Source organism: Tupaia chinensis, unplaced genomic scaffold (assembly GCF_000334495.1).
Source record: "Tupaia chinensis unplaced genomic scaffold, TupChi_1.0 Scaffold000292_1, whole genome shotgun sequence".
In the NCBI taxonomy this organism is placed as follows: domain Eukaryota; kingdom Metazoa; phylum Chordata; class Mammalia; order Scandentia; family Tupaiidae; genus Tupaia; species Tupaia belangeri.
The window spans coordinates 3,256,533-3,268,692 of NW_006159777.1; the positions used below are offsets into that span (position 1 = coordinate 3,256,533).

At 55.2% G+C, this 12,160-nt stretch overlaps 1 pseudogene; it reads right to left on the reverse strand.

The window, feature by feature from the left end:
- Positions 1–10,452: 10,452 nt before the first annotated feature.
- On the reverse strand, positions 10,453–10,924 carry LOC114008153 (ubiquitin-40S ribosomal protein S27a pseudogene; annotated as a pseudogene).
- Between the last annotated feature and the right edge of the window lie 1,236 nt (positions 10,925–12,160).

Consider the following 12,160-nt stretch of genomic DNA (forward strand, 5'->3'; position numbering starts at 1 on the left):
GCCGCCGCCCCCAGCTGCAGCGGCCAGGCACGGAGTCGGGCGTCCTTGGCCAGAGGGCTCCCTCTCTCTGCTCCCTGCCCGAGATAAGACTTTAGTGTCCCTTTTCCACAGATCAGGGCCTGAATCCCAGAGAGGTTCCCGACTTGCCCACGCCGCCCGGCTAGTAATCAGCAGTCTCGGACGACTGTCACCTGCTTGGACCCCGGAGGCACAGAACGAGCGGAAGTGAGCTCAGTACAGTTGCCATACTTTCAGAACCCCAAGCTAGGACATTCAGCCTGACAAACCGCATGTGTTCAGAGGCATGGACAGGAAGGACGCTGCCCAGAAAGGGGATTTGTGGCCGTGGCCATTCGGGGTCATCGGTCCGATCCCCTCATGGCGCAGCTGAGGCAGCCAGAGCCTGCAGAGGCTACCCGAGTCGGCGGAGGTTGTGGGCAGAAATGTTTTTTGTTTTCTCAACTCCAAAGGTTGAGTCAACAGCATGTGGGTGGGGAGGACAGAGAACCATTGTTCCAATCCGCTTTCCCTCTGATGGTCCTCACAGCGCCCGCTTTGACCCAGATGGGTGTGGCTGTCCCACCAGCATCGCGTTTGAGGCCAGCTAAAGCCCGGGGCCTCAGGTCCCTGCAGACGTGGGGCAGTAGACCAAAATCCGAGCGCCTTTTCTCTTAGAGCCCAGCATTCTGTGGACCGTGGATGCTGTTTTCTAAGGTTTTCTTTTCTTTTTTCTTCTAATCAGGCACAGTATTAAAATGATGAGGTATCAGCAAATAACTTCTGTAAGTCAAGGCAGCGGGTGTGCTGACGGGTACTGACTACGGATCTGCATAGGCCCCGCAAGAGCAGGGCGCCAGAAATATTTATCGCTGTATCTTTCCTGCACACCTAACCCCACTCGTGCACTGTTTGACCTCAGTTTAGTGAGAGAAAGGAAGGAAAACCAGAGCCAGCTCAAGGGCTCGGGTGAGTCGACCTGCAGCCAGTCCGTCTGGCCGAGACCCCATCCCATAGTGCAAAGTGTACGTGGTGGTGCCCGTTTAGCGCTGCAGCTCCCTGCATTACAACTCGCAGTGGCAGATGGAAGCCTTCCAACTGTCAGCCTAACCTCCCAACTATGCAAATGCAGAACTGCTTGGCTCAGAGAGAAATTGCTTCCCGGAAACCTAATTTCCTCCTTATTGTCCCACAGGCTGCTGTGAGACTCCCTGCTGCGAGGGGTGGGCCACTGGCTTGCTCCTTCCAGGGAGCGTGTTGCTGAGACCCAATTTAGAAGACAGTTTGAATGGGAACTGTGCTCCAAGTCTCCGGTTTAGACATTTTCTTCCTGCTACTTATTTGGTCTAGTAGCTCTGCACCCTCCAAGGGCCTGGAGCGAGGGTTCTCACAGCCTCACTGCCCACGGTGCACTCACCACTGTCAGGATCAACAATTATTTCATTCATCGCTACGCTCTTGCATTTCCTCTAATTTGCTTCCAAAGAACCACAAGCTGTCACTCAAGCTTGCTGTCTATGGGGCCGGCGGAGGGTCCGGACGGGAGGTGAATGGCAGACCCGACGATGTGCAGCCAACAGGCTGTCCAAACTGGAGCCCTTTCTACGTCCATTGTCCAAGCCAGCCCTCACTCCTGCCTGGGATGAGAGTGAGTGACAGCGAACCTGAGAGGCCCTAATAAAAACCCGATCTCCCTGATAGCATCTTCTTCAATTATTTAAAGAAAACGGACAGCCTGTTTGAGACCTGCCTGTTCAGTTCTTTTACGGAAACTCTGGGGTCGGTGCCAGGTTGTGCGGCGCCGAGTGGGAAGGGGCCGGCCTGGTGGACAACAAACATACGGCAGGAAGGAGCTTCTCGATGTTAAAAAGGTGATGCAAAGACCCTTTGATTAGGAGAGAGTTAGGCACCTATTATCTTCACCAGCCAAAAATGTTTGAAAAGTTTATGGGAAGTGAATACGATGAGAAAACTATTTGTAGATTTCAAATATATTTTGCACCAAAATAAATTCACTCTTTAATCGCATATTCCTACAAACTTTTTGAAGCCTCCCCCCCACCCCCACCCCCGCACATAGGAAGAGCAGATTGGAGAAGGCCAACAGAGGAGTCAAGTCTAACCTCTGCAGGGACTTCCTGTCAATAAAGACAGCCCAGTGAGTTTGTGCTGGCCTTGTTCCCAGCTGGACTTCATATCCTAGAGCATGAATTCGAATTCTTCACACTTAGCGACTGTATCCCTAATTGGAGCACTCACTGCATACAGGGGAAACTTGGGGTCTTATTTATTTATTTTTTTAACTTCTTTCTTTCATGAAACAGAAAGATTGACAAGCACTCCCACAGTCCCGCAACATGGTGACTCCCCACTCTGCACCCTCCGGGCCTGCCAGGACTGTAGGTACACGTGGCCCTCACAGCATGCACAGGTCAACAGGGAGATGAACTTGTGACCTTCCACGTGGACCCGGCGTCACTCGAGTAGGGCGTTACTGCTGGGCCACTGAGCTGAGGCCGTTGGCCTTTGAATCCAAGATCACAAAGGAAAGCCGGATGGAAGCTGGATGCTGGGAGGGACAGGGGAGCCTCTGTGTGAGCTACAGTGTCTGCTGACAAGCTTCCTCAGTAAACAGGGAGTGTGCGAGCCGACTGTTGTCCCTTTTAGGAAGAGGAAGCCTCAAGCCAAGAGAACAGAGGAGGGAATGTGGAGTGGGCCTGTCTTCGTCATGGCTGCTCTAACAAGACGCCCGAGACTGGGCACCGTGTCCACAATACGCCTTCCTCTCCCACGGTTCTGGAGCTGACGTCCAAGGTTAAGGTTGGGTTCTGGTGAGGACTTGGGCTGCGCTTCAGGACAGAGGCTTGCGGCTGTGTCCTCACATAGTGGAAGGGGCAGAAGAGCAAAAGGGACGAGCTTGTTCCTCCCAGAACTTTCATGCGGTAGGAGCCTTCACGGCCTAGTCAGCTTGTGCTGCTGCACTGGGAGTTAAGTTTCATGCTGAATTTTGGACGGACACAAGCATTGACACAACAGCAATTTCCAAACTGAGGTGTCGCTCACAGGAAATTGAACAGGAGAAGGCAAGAATGGAAGCGTGCCACGGGCCCCACCACTGCCATGCCACTCTGTGAGCACCTGCCCTCATCTCCCTCCTAGCCCTAGCAGCTGTGCGAAGTTTATTACAGCCATATTTACTGAGCTCCCACCTGGGCAAGACAACAAGTCTTGGAAATTAAAAGGTGATTCATTTTATTTAGCAACACTTGTACAGAGAATATTATAAATATTCATTTGCTTACTTTTCAATTTTATTTGGTATTTTATCCTCCCAATTTCGGGGAGGAAACCAAAGCGTGATTATAGTAGCTCCTTTTTATTAAGTACCTGCAATGTGGGCAGTTTCGGTGTTGCCTAAGCACCCTCCTCAGAGCCCTATACACCTGGGTTATTATTTTCACTCTGCAGAGGAAGACACTGATGTTCATGGGACTCAAGTGACTTGCTCACTGTCATGCAGCCATGAAGTGGATGATCCCAGTATGCCACGGCACGCCACGTCACCACGCATCCCAGCATGCTCTCTGCCCTGAGGAGGCCTAGGCAACCCCCGTGACTACCGCCATGAAAGGCGGATGTGAGTGCCAGAGGACTGCAGCAAGAACGTCCGAAGCCTAGGCCCCAGCTGCAGGACCGACGCTCCCCATCCTGGGGCAGATGGGATAGGCATCCTCAGACTCACAGGAAAACTTAGCAGAGAATTTGAAGTGGGGCCAGGTGGGGGCATAGTACTACAACTGGATCCACAGAAGAAGGTCCTGGGTGTGCCTCCTGGAGCCTCTCTGAGCAGGCCAGGTGCACGCATGAGCCCGTGGTCTGGGGTGGCTGAACCCCGCCTAGACCACAGGGTGACCCCACTGGAAGTGCCTCTCTCTGTGTGTCTCTCTGTGTCTCTCTCTTGCCCTCAGAAGAAATAAATAAACTTTTTTAAAAAAGGAAAAGTGAAGTGAGACACGTCCCCCTCCCCCCCAATAAAAAGTGCCCTCAGTCCTGGAGAGTGCATGACAGACCGACGATCCAGTCTGTGCACCTCTTCACTGGGTGGCCTTTCTCTGCTCAGTCCTCCTTTTCTGAGTCTGTGTGCTTGCAAAACAATCACCTCTGGGGAAGGACCTCAAAGAGACATGAGAGAGTGGAGAGAGGTGGGCAACAGGGGAGCCCAGGGTCAAGTTCAGAGGCCTGGTCCCCGGGCAGCCTAGCCTAGCCTGGGTGGAGGGACGGGCCAGCTCTAAAGAGGCAGACGTGGCCCCCGCAGCTGGTTCTGGGGACCCCCTCTGCAGGCACCTTCTGGGGCAGGAGACTGCAATTCTGGGCGGATGGGACCAAAGCTCAGAAGAGCATCTGAACTGGATCTTGAGCTCCCTCCACCTCTCCGCTCCTCCCCTCCACACCAGAACCCAGAGCCCCAGGGATGGGTGTGGGCCCAGACCCTCGAAGTCTTGCATTTGTCCTCTATTTGCTGAGCAGTGGACTTCCTGGGCAAACCTGGTCAAGCTGGTTAGTGCTGGGCGGAGCCCGGAACAGCCAGGGGGGAGTGAGGGCGCAGCTCTAAACCACATCGGGCCACAGTCTGCGTTCTCTTCTGTCTATGTCTGTGAACAGCCCAGACCCTGGGGTTACTCTGAGCAGGGTGAGAGAGGGAGACTCAGCCAAAGCTTGGGGAGGAGGAGTCAGATCCTGGGAGAAAATGCCAGCACAGCAGCAGGAGGGAGGAGGCAGGGAGTGCCAGGCCGGGACAATTGCCCAGAGCAGGCGCCACTGTCTGCCACCTGGACCTGCAGGACTGACCACCTTTGAAGGGCCAGCCGTGTCTGACGGAGCGAGCGGAGGACCATCCTGAGACCCGCCTCAGGATGTGTGTGGGCCCAGGACCAAGTGAGGAGGAGGGCAGTCCTCAGGAGGGCAGAGACAGATCCTGGATGGAGCCTGGCATGAAGCCAGGTGGCAGGTGGCTCTTACCGAAGCGCTGGCTGGTGGCATCCTGGACGGTGCAGGCCCTGGGCAGGGAGTGACATGGTGCTAATGCAGCGCTTGGCAATGCCGGCCCCACACCGGAGGGTCGGGGTTTACACCCAGAGGTCTGCTAGCACACACTGGCACACGCTCCCAGGGTCCTGGGTGACAGGCTGGATCCAGGGCGAAGACTCTGTCAGGACCCCTGTCTCTCTCTCTTTCTCTCTCTCTCCTGGAAGAAAACAAAACAAAACTAAATGTAAACAAGACCCAACCAGAAAGCCTGACCTCAACATCCCCCAACCCCACTTCCCAGCCCCTGGAGGCAGCTGTGCCCCCCCGCCCCGCTTGCCGCTGCTGTCCCTCCAGCCCCTGCTCACCTCCTGCGCTGTTCCTCTCCACAGGAAACACGTCCTATTACTGTCTTTCCTGCTCTGAAGCCCAAACTGTGAAGACAGCCGACCCCACGGTGAAGTCCGGCCTCTCCACCGTCCTGCCTGCTGTGATGCGGGCCACCTGCTCCTTCCTGGGGGAGGGCCTCTTAGGACACCCCACCTGGATGAAAGGCGTTGAGGGGGGCATTGTCCTGGCTTGGGAACAGCGCTGGGGGTGGACCAGCCCACGGAGCAGGGCCTGCGGGGCCTCTGGGAGACTATAACTCAGGACGAGTAAGGCCAGGACCTGCTGCCAGAATGGGGCTGATACTCCCAGCCCCCTCCCTAGTCATCTCCAAGGAAAACCAAGGCCATCGATTTTTCTTTCTTTCTTTCGTCTATGAGAGACAGAGACAGAGGAAGAGAGAGAGAGAGACAGCACCCTCAGCAGGTCCTCAAGCCCTATCTCCCCTGCCCCCATCCCCATCCCCAGCCTCAGCCAGCCTGGATTTCGGGTGTGTGCCTGTGGGTGCAGGGAGGTCTTGGAACACGAACGAGGGCCTCCCCCATGTGAGCTCAGCTACATGAGCACTCTACCACTGTCTGGCCCTTATTTTTATTTCTTACAAAGACAGAGAAAGAGAGAGGGAAAGAAAAAAAAGAAAAGGGGAGAGTGAGAGAGAGAGAGAAAGAAAAGAACGAAGGAAGGAAGGAAAAAAGGAAGAGAAAGAAAGGAGGTGCGGCTGGACAGTGGTGCAGGAATAGGGACAGGCTGACTCTGGGAGGCTCTGGGTCTGGACTGGAGACCTTCCTAAACATACCAGGCTTCCTGGCTGAGGCTGGGGCGGTCGTGGTGTCAAGACCCCACTGGGGAGCCTGTCCGTCTGTCTGCATCTCTCTTTTTCTCTTAGAAGAAATAAATAAACTCGAGAAAACGGAGAAACAGGAAGGGAGGCAAGGAGGGCGGGGTAGGGTGGCAAGTGAGGCGGGCAGGGTCCCCTGAGTGTGACCTGTGCCTCGCCAAGCCTCGGCTCTCAGGGGAGCGTCAGTTACCCAGGACCCAGGAGTGGGAACTACACAGGGTGGAGGAGCAGAGGGGAGGGAAGTCGTGGTGGGAGTGGGTTCCACTTGCACTCACTCATCTCCACCCCGAGGCCGATCTGTGCAACTCCTGGCTCCTGCATTAGCAAAAGAGCGCACTGGCCCCGCAGCCCTGGCGTTTGGGTCCCTCTGTTTCTTCCTCTGGTGTCAACAGAATGTGGGCGAGACAGAGGGCATCCTCGTGGTTTGGAGGCAGGGCCCACCTGCCTAGCCCAATGGGCTGCACGCACAGGCAATTAGTAAGCGTCTCTGACTTGCAGACTTCTCAGGGCTCCCTGGCGCCTTTAACTCGCTTTCACAGTAGTCCCGGCTGTGTGTTCCTTGGCTGCCACTCAAAACCACCATCGCCATCGGATCTGAGAGCCAGTGGCAGACGGAGTCGTCGGTTTCCTCATTAAACTTTTTGTGTCTCCCCACCTTCCAAAACAGGGCAGTGCCAGCCCAGGTGGCAGGGAGATGCCCAGGAAAAAGGAACTGCCAAGTTTTGGGCTCAAGTCCCAGCGATGCACCCTCCTGAGAGCCCAGGGTCCCATCCCAGTGCTAGGGTCTTACACTGGGGCCCCAGAAGGCTCTTGGGGAAGTTTTCGCTGCCAGCAATGGGCCTTTCCTTGGGGATATTCTCAGCCAATCAGAGTGTGCCCTGATGACGTAATGACTTGCAAGTAAGTCGTATTGGTGGGAAAGCTCTAGGTACAAAGCGGGTGTAGGGTTTCCACGGCAGCTGGAGCGGGGGAGACTGTCTGACCAGGTTTAGGGCTCTCTCTGAGTCCCACTGTGCTTATGTCTCCAACCCGCATGAGCTCGTAGTTGGCACTTGTTAAAAATGAGGGAGTCAAGGAATGTCCTTTTCCTCTGATGGCAGAGCGGCAGCTCCCTCCGCGCCTGCTCTTTGCTGGTGCCCGCACCTTGCAGCTGTGAGCAGGCCACCGTGGCCCGGCTGTGGAAGCTTCTGGGTGGGAGAGGGGAGAGCAGGCTCATGCCCGTTTCCATCTGGAGGCTTTGCAGGCACGCGCTTGCCGGCAGTCCACCATGCTCCCAGCGCAGCACTGAAATAGCCAAGCGCCTCTCCCTCCTTCCCGGCGTGCCTCCCAGCTCTTGTGCTTCCCCCTCCAGACAGAGCCAGATCCCCCGTCGGGCCGTGGTCTGTGGTCCATGCACCGTGCGCTGGCGGAGGCCGGCAAGGCGCCCCCAGGTCTCCACGGCTCGTGCCCTGGATGCCTGGGTCCAGGGGGCTGGTCATGCCCACCCCGGCACAGATTAGGAGGATGTCCCCAGCTGACTCACTCTCTGGGGTCATCCAGACAGCAGGCCGCCCCTGCCCCGTACGCCTGGGCCCTCCCCACCCTTGCTCGCCAGGAAACCTCAGACTCCCTGCACTGCCTCTCAGCTTCCCATCCCTCTAGCCAGTCCGCCTCACCCAGTGTCATCTTTGCCACCCTCTTCCCAAATGCGCGGCGCGGCACTTAATCACGGCTGGCTGGAACCGCGTTCCTGACTCACAAGTGGGCTCCGTATTTCGGCCCTGAGTCTCGGCAGAGCCCCTACCCTGGAACGGGAGGAGCAGCACTGGGCTTGGAGCCGGGCCCTGGGATCAAGCCGGGATGCCGACACGGGGACAGCGGGGAGTTGTGAGATTGAGGGAGATAACGGACGTGTGCCCGGGAGCTTGGTCGACGTGGCCGAATCCCAACTCTGGGCTGTGAACTCTGCCTTCCAGGTCCTCCTCCCTGGATGGCTTTTCCTGTTCCGCAGCATCTAGTCCCGCTGAAGATGTGGCCCTTTCCGGCATACCATTTGGGATCAGGAATCCTGGGGCATCGCGAATCGCAGTGACGGTGAACTAGCCCCACTGGGCAGTGAGACAATGGAGCAGTGGCCCGAGGGCCCTCCTGCTGGTGGGGACAGGGGTCTCTTATCCGGGCACACTCACCTTGCGATGCTCCCACGGTCACCGCCAAGGGTCATTCTTCACGTCGTTCTTCATCTTCTGCCCTGTTCTCATTTTCAGCAGACGCTCAGCTAGTTAGCTCCAACGTTAGCTGGTAAGGCCTGAGGACCCAGCCTGGCATGCTGGGCCAGGCCTCCTGTCACATCTGGGCAGTGGCTCCCAGCAGATGGCAGCCCTGGGTGATGAGAGAGGAGCAGGAGGCCGGGGCGCCGCTCCCTGCAGGCAGCAGAGAGTTTTCTGGGCTGGAGAGGAGGGCGGGACCTCGCCTCCTACCTGGTCCCTCTGCCTGTACTGGCATCTCTCAGTGGCCTGCCGGACGGCCACACCACAGGGACCCGGTCCGCTGGGCTTCTTGCAGCCTTCCAACCACCCCGTCCTTGGCAGCTCTCAGAATCCTGGAAACTTCCAGAAATCTGCCTCTCTTCCTCGAGACATCTTCCAAAAGGCATGCTGGTCTGTCCGCAGTCTTTGTTCTTGCTGTGCCCGTCAGTGCCCGTCAGCTTCATGCCCTGGGTACCTCATTGTTCCTCGCCCAGCTCTGCCCAGCTTCCAGGTGGGAGAGGCTCCGCGTCTCGCTTTTTAGTTATCTGGGGGAGTTTCAAAGTGTCCCCCGGGCTACCCGGTCGGTCGCCCAGCGGTTAAGCACCGAGCCTGGGAGCCAGACCTCACAGGCCAGCCATTGAATCCAGGCTTGGCAGCTTGGAAACATACAGGCACAAGAGCATGCGTGCCCCAAACCTGCACGGGGTGGGGAACAGAGGAGAAGGGATGGCAGCGTGTCAGCAGCGGTGGAGGCTGCGTCCTCTCCTCTCTCTGTGGAGAGAAAGCTCTCTCTGGAAGTTAAAAAGTAGGAAGGTGTCTTAAGAAACATACATCTGGTGACAGCTTTCCTTGAGCCTCACCAGGGCTGTTAGGGTTGGAAAAATTTTTTAACGAATCGCAGTGACGGTGAACTAGCCCCACTGGGCAGTGAGACAATGGAGCAGTGGCCCGAGGGCCCTCCTGCTGGTGGGGACAGGGGTCTCTTATCCGGGCACACTCACCTTGCGATGCTCCCACGGTCACCGCCAAGGGTCATTCTTCACGTCGTTCTTCATCTTCTGCCCTGTTCTCATTTTCAGCAGACGCTCAGCTAGTTAGCTCCAACGTTAGCTGGTAAGGCCTGAGGACCCAGCCTGGCATGCTGGGCCAGGCCTCCTGTCACATCTGGGCAGTGGCTCCCAGCAGATGGCAGCCCTGGGTGATGAGAGAGGAGCAGGAGGCCGGGGCGCCGCTCCCTGCAGGCAGCAGAGAGTTTTCTGGGCTGGAGAGGAGGGCGGGACCTCGCCTCCTACCTGGTCCCTCTGCCTGTACTGGCATCTCTCAGTGGCCTGCCGGACGGCCACACCACAGGGACCCGGTCCGCTGGGCTTCTTGCAGCCTTCCAACCACCCCGTCCTTGGCAGCTCTCAGAATCCTGGAAACTTCCAGAAATCTGCCTCTCTTCCTCGAGACATCTTCCAAAAGGCATGCTGGTCTGTCCGCAGTCTTTGTTCTTGCTGTGCCCGTCAGTGCCCGTCAGCTTCATGCCCTGGGTACCTCATTGTTCCTCGCCCAGCTCTGCCCAGCTTCCAGGTGGGAGAGGCTCCGCGTCTCGCTTTTTAGTTATCTGGGGGAGTTTCAAAGTGTCCCCCGGGCTACCCGGTCGGTCGCCCAGCGGTTAAGCACCGAGCCTGGGAGCCAGACCTCACAGGCCAGCCATTGAATCCAGGCTTGGCAGCTTGGAAACATACAGGCACAAGAGCATGCGTGCCCCAAACCTGCACGGGGTGGGGAACAGAGGAGAAGGGATGGCAGCGTGTCAGCAGCGGTGGAGGCTGCGTCCTCTCCTCTCTCTGTGGAGAGAAAGCTCTCTCTGGAAGTTAAAAAGTAGGAAGGTGTCTTAAGAAACATACATCTGGTGACAGCTTTCCTTGAGCCTCACCAGGGCTGTTAGGGTTGGAAAAATTTTTTAAAGGTTAGTTCCTTTCTTTCATTAACTCATAAGCCATGACTTGTCTTCTGGTTGTTGAAGCAGTAAGTCAGACAACATTCGCCACAATAAGGTCTGTCCAAATGGCCGGCCGTAAGGACCCCTGCACCACGTTCACCTGAAGGGCGCTCCGACAAAGGTGGCGCCTGTTGCCATTTTCATCCACCTGGTGGTATTTCAGGACGGCCAGCTCAGCCTCCTTTCTCTTCTGCTGATTCGTCTTGGGAGCGGTGTCAGACTTCTTCTTTTCTTAGCACCACCACAGTCTCAGCACGAGACGAAGCGGGGACTCCTTTGGGATGTCGTAGTCAGACAAAGTTCGCCTGTCTTCCAGCTGCTTGCCAGCAAAAGTCAGTCTTTGCTGATCAGGGGGAATTCCTTCCTTATCCTGGGTTTTGGCTTCTGCAGTTTCTATTGTGTCCGATGGTTCAGCCTGGAGGTGATGGTCTTCCCTGTGAGGTTTTTTACGAAAATCTGCATCTTGATGGTGGTCCCACCTGGGATTGAGGAAGAGGAAGAGACAGGTTAGACCGGGGGCCTCAGGAAACAGGGTTGGGAGCTTTAACACCTGGTCCAGAGGCTCCCCACACTGCACCGCCCAGAACACTCCCACCAGCACCCGAGGGACGCACTTAGCTAGCAGGTAAAACACTTGCTTTTCTTAAACAGTTCTCCAAGTTTGAAAATACCAACACGTTTGGGTTTTTGAGCTTCCCTGAGGTACTCAGTCCGCAGCAGCGGCTTGATCCAACCTGGGGACTCGGCCAGTGCGGGCATCCCCTCCCTGCCGACTCCGTGTTGGTCCCCGATGCTACCTGTCCACAAGGACCCTACTGTTCCCAGTGGGGAAGGTCGGGTGCAAGGGCCATATTTACTTACTGACGTTACTTAACTATTTCTTCTATGCATGAGAGAAACAGAGACAGAGCAGGGGAGAAGAAAAATGGCACGGGGCCAGGCCACAGCATGACTTAGCGTCACTCTGTAAAAGGTGGAGTGGTGGCTAAGGCTCTGGACTCCCACATGGCGGACTGCATTTCAAATACTGGACCTGGCGGCTCGCTTTCTCACTTTCTCTCCCTCTCTAATGCATGCACATGCCCTATTGCAAGTTAATAATAATAATAATAATAATAATAATAATAATAATAATAAATTAAATAAATAATTATTTTTAAAAAGACCTTGTTGCTTTTCAAATGAACTTCAAATTTTTATGATCCTATTCACTATTACTCAGGCACATAATTTTCCATAATTTTCAAGTTTATTAAACTAAAAAAGACACAGATTATAACACTTGTGTTTTCCATATACTTTCAACATATTTTTCCATAAACACTAAATACTCAGAAGTTCTTGACCTCTTCAGACAGTGGCAATTATTAAATCCACCAAAGGACTGCATAGCAGAGCACAGCATCAACTAGGAGATTTCCAGCAATTTTTAAATGAGCATGTTCTCATTACTTCTCTCAGGTGGATTTCTAGAATGATGGGGGTTCTGGGTTTAGTTAGGCTTGAGTTTAGGCTTGAATTGGGAATAAGATGTCTGTCCCCACTTGTCAGACACAAATAATGTGCTGTAGTTTCGTGTCTATTATCCTGGCTTTTGATTTCATGCAAAGGGAAATTATTTGTTGCTTTCAAAATATCGTTAAATACTTTGAAGTCGCACTAAGTGGGCCTTTTATGATTTTCAATAAAATTTGATAG